This window comes from Carassius gibelio, chromosome A24 (assembly GCF_023724105.1).
Source record: "Carassius gibelio isolate Cgi1373 ecotype wild population from Czech Republic chromosome A24, carGib1.2-hapl.c, whole genome shotgun sequence".
Classification (NCBI taxonomy): Eukaryota; Metazoa; Chordata; class Actinopteri; order Cypriniformes; family Cyprinidae; genus Carassius; species Carassius gibelio.
The window spans coordinates 21,180,981-21,189,725 of record NC_068394.1 but is presented as its reverse complement, the minus strand read 5'-3'; positions in this window follow the sequence as shown (position 1 = coordinate 21,189,725).

Here is an 8,745-nt window from a genome sequence, read left to right as displayed (position 1 = left end):
GTGAATTGTAGGTAAAACAATTCTTAGAATATTTAACATTTTAGAGGATCTTGTACAGACTAGATCAACGTGTTTGGACCAAGTTAAACCTTCGTCAATCAGGACACCGAGAAATTTTGTAGAAGCCACTTGAGTAACTAGAGCTCCATCAATTTCTATACAAGCATGTTCTTTGGGGTAGAATTTATTAATATTGTGAAATATCATAAAATTACATTTTTTGACATTTAACGTTAGCTTGTTAGTGCGAAACCAATTTGATAATATTTTTAACTCGTCATTAACATGTTGGATCAAGGTAACAAAATCCTCGTGTACTGCAATGAGGTTGGTATCATCTGCAAATAGTATCGGTAGAAAATGATCACAACAAAGGAATAAATCATTAATATAAATTAGAAACAATAAAGGACCCAGAATAGAACCCTGAGGAACCCCAAATGAAATTTTAGAAGTTTTAGAAAAGAAACCATTGAGATAAACAAATTGTTCTCTGTTAATAAAGTAATTGCGAAACCAAACTAAGGCAGTACACTCCACGCCATATCTATTAAGCTTAGAAATCAAAATATCATGTGAAACAGTGTCAAAAGCCTTACTTAAATTGAGAAAAACACCGAGCGCAAATTTTTTATTATCGAGGGCATTTGATATATAATTTACAAGCTGTATTAATGCATGTTCTGTTGAATATTTTTTTCGAAACCCATATTGATGTTTGTATATAATGTTATTAACAATTAAATGTTTATTTAATCGTTCATAGACAAGTTTCTCAAATATTTTAGAAATACAGGGCAGAATAGATATTGGACGATAATTGCTAAACACCTTTGTATCACCTGATTTAAAAATCGGAATAACTTTAGCAATTTTAAGAGCTTGGGGAATAATTCCAGATTGAAATGATAAAAAGATTACATAAGTAAGAGGTTGAATAATATGATCAATGGTCTCCTTAAGGAGGATACTCTTAATGCCATCGTGGCCAGGGGCTGAGTTCTTTAGAGAAAAAATAATATCTCGGACCTCCTGCGTAGTTGGGTGATCAAGATTAAGGAGGGGAGAGTACTGCCCATTTATTTGGCTACATGGATCATTATCGGTTTTCTGGATATTGTGTGCTAAATCAGAACCAATTTTGGTAAAGAAATTATTGAAGCCATCAGCTATATCAATAGGGTCTGATAGACACCTATCATTGTCCCTCATCTCTGTGGGTGCAGATGCAGCCTTCCTATTACGACTCAGTACCTGATTTATAATGTTCCAGGTTGATTTAATGTCATTAGAGACTCGATTAAACTGGTCGGCATAAAACTTTTTTTTAGTCGCCCTAATTAAGCTTGTGAATTGATTCCTATATTTTTTGTATGTTTCTAGGTTATGAGGAGTAGGCTTGGTGACAGACTTGCGATACAACCAATTTTTCTTTCTAGATACTTTCCTCAATTCACCAGTAAACCAGGGTTTATCTCTAGCTACTTTGGATTTCACAGCTATCAGAGGAAAACTGGATTCCAGAGCAGAATTAAAGAGAGTCAAAAATAAATCATAGGCTTTAATAGCATCCTGCAACAATATGACCTCATCCCATATGATAGAGCTGATGGCTAATTTGAATATTCCAATATTTTTAGGGGTGAAATTTCGGTATTTTACATGCGCATTATTAGTAATACAAGCTCCAAAGACAGAATGTATAATTTGAAAGACTGGTAAATGGTCTGACACGTCACACCATAACAGCCCTGATGACACTTTATAATCAAAAGAGTTAAACAAAATATTATCTATGAGAGAGGCTGAGTGTGAGGTAACCCTGGTAGGTTTTGTAATCAAAGGGTAGAAATTTACAGAGTATAGGGTATTAAGAAAATCATGTGCAGCAGTGTGATCAGCATGTAGAATATTCAAATTGAAATCACCATGTAACAGACAGAGCTTATGTTCCTTTGAAATAATATCTAAGGTTGAATCAAGTGCATCAATGAAGGTATTTATATCAGAAGCAGGTGGTCTGTAAATGCATCCAATCACAATGCTTTTCCCTTTAAATAAATAACATGAGGGAATTTCGACAAATAGAGATTCTACTAATGTTAGGTTGAAATTATTACTTAAATCCTTTCTGAGAATATATTTAAATAAATCAGACACGTACAGAGAGACTCCTCCTCCTCTTTTCATTTCTCTACAAGAGTGGATAGCATTATAGTGTACTAGATTATAGAGATGTGATGTGTCATTATGAAGCCATGTTTCCGTAAATGCTAGAGCTGAGAAGGAGTGTGACAAGGTAGATAAGAAGTGATCAAAATTTTCTCTGAAGCTACGTGCATTCACATGAATCGTGGAGAACGAGGTTTGATCAGAATGTGTAGGAGACAAACAAGGCAAGAAATTAAACTGCTGTTCGGTATAATATTCACACGACAAATTAACAGAATTCAGATAATTGTTATTGGAGTCAGGATTAAAAAAGGTTTCATAAATTGCAGAGTTGTTGTCAATGTTCAGCTCAAATGGGTTTAGAGTCCATGAATCTATTACATGTGCTGCGTATTTCCAGTCACTTGTTATGAGACTAGAGTCAATTGATGTCATAATAAAGAAATGTTAAGATAGTACCTTGTAAGAACGACATCACACCAAAAAGACTCACGTTCAACCAACACATCAGGGTTAATCCTTTCACTCAATAAACCCAAACAATCCATCGGCAGTAGTAGAAACAGGAGTTCTTGAGAGTGAAATTATTCATTTATATTCATCCAGCTGATTTGATTCCCGTATCGCCAAAACCTTCACATCCTCTGGTCGTAATCCAGTCTTAATCCACACTTTGCAGTTCCGGGTCCATGTCGACTGAATCTTTCCATTTTTACGTAGTAATCTAGCGTCCTTAGCAATATCGGCATTCTTCTTAGTGAGATGTTCGTTGAGGTAAACCTTCGTGCCCTTCAATTTTCCCCCTTGACTCAACAGCGCGATTTTGTGTTTGTGGTTCACAAAGCGCACAATTATGGCCGGAGGCCCAAGGATCGTAGAATGACGCTTCTTAGGTAGCAAGTGACAGGCAGAAAAGTTTTCACTCTGAACTTCGATATCTTTGCTCACCAAGAATGAAACAACCTGCTGTTCCAGAGATTGGGTCTCCGTCTCCGGTGCATCAGCACCGAGGACTCCAGCCACTGGATCCGCCACCCTCGCATAGCTACGGTGTTTCGTTTCCAAGCCAGTTATAATGAGGTCGTTCATTCTCGTGTGCTGTTCAAGATCATCGATTCGATTCTCCAACATAGCTATTTTCTCATCTTTCTTCATCAGTAACATCTTAAGCGACTGAATATCAGCTGACAGTTTCTCATTCAATGCCGTCAAGTTTTCCTGTTTAGTTACGTTTTTCAGTGTTAAGCTGATCAGTTCCAATTGTTCCTCCACTCTTTTCATCTGTGCAATCGTGGGCCCTCCCATACTTGATTTAGTTTGTTTTCAAAAGTGTAATTCGTATGATGGATTAATGAGGTGATATATCAACAAAGCCAGAGCTCCATTCTACCTCTGAGCTGCGTGCCGCCATTCTACCTCTGAGCTGCGTGCCGCCATTGATTCTGATGGCAGTAACTGTGCAGGCATCTCCTAATGTCCTGGATCTTCCGCTAAGTCTGGCCATTGGATTAAGGGTGGTATCCAGAGGTTAAGCTGATTGAAACTCTTAGAAGCCGGAAGATGCCTTGTCAGACTCAAGAGATGAATTGTGGTCCATGCTCGGAGACAATGTCCTCGGGGATACCAAAGTTCCTGAACACATGATGAAACAGTAATCAGCAGTTCCCATAGTGGTAGGTAATCTGGGTAGAAGAATGAGTTGAAAAGCCTTACAAGAGAATGGTTTCTGGAGAGGAGGATTCCTGTGGGGGTTGTTAAATCTGAGACAAGGCGTGAGCTCAGGTGTTCTGTGTGCCAGAACGGTAGTTGACAGGGAAGTTGAAGCGTGTGAAGAATAAGGCCCAACAGGGTTCAGCCATTTGGCATTTTTTTGAGGTTTTCCAAGTTGTGATGATCTGTGATGACTTGAAACAGATGAAGGGCTCCCTTTAACATTGTTAAAACACATTTATCATTCAATGGAACAGTGCATTAGGCACTTACATTTTTGCTTTGTCTATATAATAACTACGCAGCTGACTGCTGAGAGTAATGTTGTCGTTATGACCGAGAGCCATTGAAAAAATACAGAAAAGTAATTCTACTTCACTTTAGCATTACTGGCCACGAGTCTTAAGGAGAGATGAAACCACACATCAGCTGCTCAAAAAAACAGTGAGACAAAGTGAGCGCGAGCGCAATCCTGTGACAGTCACAGGCGGTTAGTGGAGCGCGTGATGAGGCACAGACACTGTTCAAGGTCTCCATTAATTCGTGCTTGTAGTAATTTAATGTGTATAAAGGCCTATTTTGAAAGAATTGAATTGGTAAAGAGATCGCAATAAATTTGATCATTAGCATTTGAAATCGATTACTGTCCGAAATCGGTGATTCACGATTCAAAAATCATGTTTCAAGATCAAGATCCTAGTTTCTAGTCTGTTTAGCCTGTTAAGTCTAGTTGTGGTTTTGGATATATTGCCTGTCTTTGGATTGCCCCTCTCATCTCACAAAATGTGTGTAACAAAATACTTGATTTGCCCCAATTCCGGTCTGAGAGATTGGCTCGGAACATCCCTGATGATCACTATAATCATAAATATATACTGTAGAAAACCCCATTGTAATAGAAAGACATCATCTGACACTCTTACACTCATCTTAAGTGCATTTTAGCAATAATATTTAAGCCCAAAATTATTACAAGTGACTAAGATTCCAGTAATAATATTATATAGATATCTTCCACAATAGCTAATTAATAATACAAATTAATTTAATTAATTAATTTAACCTTAATTTTGCTCTCATATCCCCTAATACAGTCAACCCTACATCATTGTTAATGCAAGTGTTCACATACGGTATGGGATGTAAATAGCTTAGAGTGAAACTACTGTAGTAGTCAGGCAACAAACAAGTGACAAACCAAGCTCAAGTGGAAACATACCTGGAAACATTTCTTATTGTTATTGGGACCATTCAGCCCAAGGGTGGAAAAACAGCTAAAGTTTGGAGAGACTTATTTCATGTGTATTGAGCAGGCTTTAGAAGTTCATGTATTTTTGTTATTCATTATCTGTCAGATACAAAAGAGTACTGCACTCCCTGATTCTCTTCTTTAGATGTGGTCTATCTGACTTGTATAGGGCTTTGAGTTTTTCTGTTTGTTGGATTCATTGTGTTAGGTGGCCCTCATCAAACAGGTTTTTCTCCTTTGGGTGAACACATTTTGTAAGAGTATAGACACACATGATAAGTGTGTTAAGCTCTTGGCCTATGTTCACGCTTAATATGCAGCGTTAGAGATTAACACATTACAGTAATAATCTCAATGTGGAAATTACAGTAATTAACTTTCCCCAGTAACAAAAAGCACAAATCTGTAGTCCCCCCCCCCCCCCCGGCTCAGGTAGAATTAAAACTGAACAGAGATGACATCACTGAATTCAATGATGAACTGCCTTTATCATTTTGCATTATTGAGACACTGTTTTCCAAATGAATTTTGTTCAGTTGCTTTGACGCAATCTATTTTGAATTTTGAAAGGTGAATTGATTTGACTTAAAAGGTTCTCTCGCATACGAATAAACTCTCTAGCTCTAAGTTCATCTCTTGGTTGTTGTGCTCTAAGTTGCTCTTTTTTGGTTGTTGTGGAAGAGATAAACAATGAAGTTTGGCAAGAAGTGAATTTTGGGAAAAAGCAAAAGCAACAGTGACAACCAAGCTCAGTGTCCCCATTTTCAGGACAATCTGCATCAACTTAAGAATCTTCTCTTCAGGGATCCTCCATCTACATGTTGTCTGGCCCAAAACAACAGCGGAAGACATCTGCTGCCATTGTTATAATCAGTTATATTTTTATCTCATCTGCACAAAGTAATTGTAACAGAATTAATTATTCTATCAACTCATCTATTCATCCGGCAAACATTCAGTATAATTGCATCAGCTTTTCCAGCTTTTTAAAAAAAAAGTCCCTTCATATTTCAAAGCTCCACCATCATCCTCATCCCAAAGAACCCTAAAATTACAGGACTAAATGACTACAGGCCCGTGGCTCTAGCGTCTGTGGTCATGAAGTCTTTTGAAAAACTGGTGCTGGCCCATCTGAAGGACATTACTGGATCCTTGCTGGATCCTCTTCTGTGTGCCTATAGAGCAAACAGGTCTGTGGACGATGCTGTAAACATGTTACTGCATCATGTTCTGCAACATCTCAGACCAGGGACTTACGTGAGGATCCTGTTTGTGGACTTCAGCTTGGTCTTTAACACGATCATCCCAAACCTCCCCCTGCCCAAACTAAATCAGCTCTCCGTGACCACCTCCATCTATCAGTGGATCAACAGCTTCCTGACAGACAGGCAGCAGCTAGCGAGGCTGGGAAAATACACATCCAGCACTCGTACGATCAGCACTCCTCAGGTTCCTGGGCACCCCCATTTCCCAGGACATGAAGTGGGACAAACACATAGACTCCATTGTGAAAATGGCTCAGCATTGGTTGTACTTCCTTCACCAGCTGAGGAAGTTCAACCTGCCACAGGAGCTGCTGAAACAGTTATAATCTGCCATCACTGAATCCGTCCTCTGCACTTCAGTAACTGTCTGGTTCAGCTCAGCTTCTAAATCTGACCTCAGAAGGCTACAGAGAGTAGTCCGAAATGCTGAGCGTATCATCAGTACAACCCTCCCTTCTATTCAAGAACTGTACTCATCCAGAGTGAGCAAAAGGGCTGGTAAAATCAATCTGGACCCCTCACATCCAGCACACTCCCTCTTTAAACTGTTGCCATCTGGTCAAGCTACAGAGCTATGAGCACCAGAACGACCAGAAACAGGAACAGTTTCTTCCCTCAGGCAATCCATCATGAACATTAAACAATAAACATGGAACACACACTATTTATACATTTATACACTTATTTATCTAGCACACATGCTTAGTCTACATTTCAATTTGCTCAAAATATATCTGCACATACAATTGTCAATTGGTATATTTTTATTTCTTATTTACTTTGTCATTTTTTTTTTTTCTCTCTCTCTGTTACTGTCATTCTGTGACACGTTGGAAGCTTCTGTCATGAAAACAAATTCCTTGTATGTATAAACATGTCTGGCAATAAAAGCTCATTCTATTCTATTCTATTCTATTCTATTCTATTCTATTCTAAGTAAATATTTGAATTGCACTTGTCTTAAAACAAATATCTGAAGCAGTCCTAGATTTTTTTTTTTTTTTTCTTTTTCTGTAAGTAGCAATGCTTGAGTAAAGAAGGTAGTGTTGAAAGTTATATAAGAATCTTCCTGGATATTTCTGCAATCAAGTCATATGCGGTTTCTATCCACTGTTCACTGGATGGAGTCAAACTCATCTCACAAAGTCTATTACATTTTTAGTTATGCATCAGTTAATCATTTAATTAAAATGAATGATCAGTTAATCAGTTTGTTAAAATTAATGTTTTTCCCATTTTTTTGTCTGAGTTATTAGGCATTCATCCAAAAAAAATGAGTGTTGGAGGAAATGTGGAAGGGTATTATATGATGTTTGAGGTTTCTTTGTAAATTAAAACTGCATTTGAGCAGAATTATAAACGCAAACGTCCAAGTTTGAGACTTTTATTTTGAAATTGTAACTCCTACTATGAAATTCTATGTCATTCTACTAATTCCTGTTGGCGGGATTAAACAGATTAGCTATTAATAAAAGTCATGCCCGTCAGCATGTGCCCCCGTCATAATGCCATAGTCAATGTTTATTATCAAAATGATAATTATGTGTAATGTTTTCTGAAAGCACTGATCGTAAAAATATCACTGGAATGATAAAAGAAGATGATGAGGACTTTGAGGAAGAAGATGAGGAAGATGACAGAGCTGCAAACAGAGGGAACATTTCAGACGTCCTTTCTGTCATATCTAGTGTTGTGTCTGGTGAGTAAAAAAATAAATAAAAAATTCAAACAATTAAACCTGAAGTATAACAGAAAGATTATCTGAAATGTAGTTCAAAGTAAATTATGTTAACTTAAGTGGCATATATATATATATGTGTGTGTGTGTGTGTGTGTGTGTGTGTGTGTGTGTGTGTGTGTGTGTGTTTATGAACATTTATTCGGTCTAGCTGAAAAAATATATTAATATTAAAAAGTAAAAGTAAATTTTGCATATTATAATTATTGTCACTTTTACACGCATGGAAACACTATCAATAGTTTTTTTTTTATATATATATTGACATACCAATATAAATGTGTGCCGTGTACATTTATTTAAGAATTTGTATTTAATTCTAATAACATTCGAATTTATTATGAAACCAGAATTGTCGCTAGAGGACGCTATGACGTCATATTTTGGCGACGGTTTTTTTGATTCGAAGTCGGACTATTACTGTAGCTGCTGTTATTTTCAGACAGCAGTATCATTGCTAGTGGTTGTTACATTTCTCTGTCTTTGTGTGTTTGTAGAGCAGTTAAATTGGATCATGTTGTTATGTTCGTTAGCTCAAAAAATTAAACCCACCTGCCAAAATGAGGAAGTCGCATTTCATTACACTTTCATAACACTTCCTCGTCAGTAAC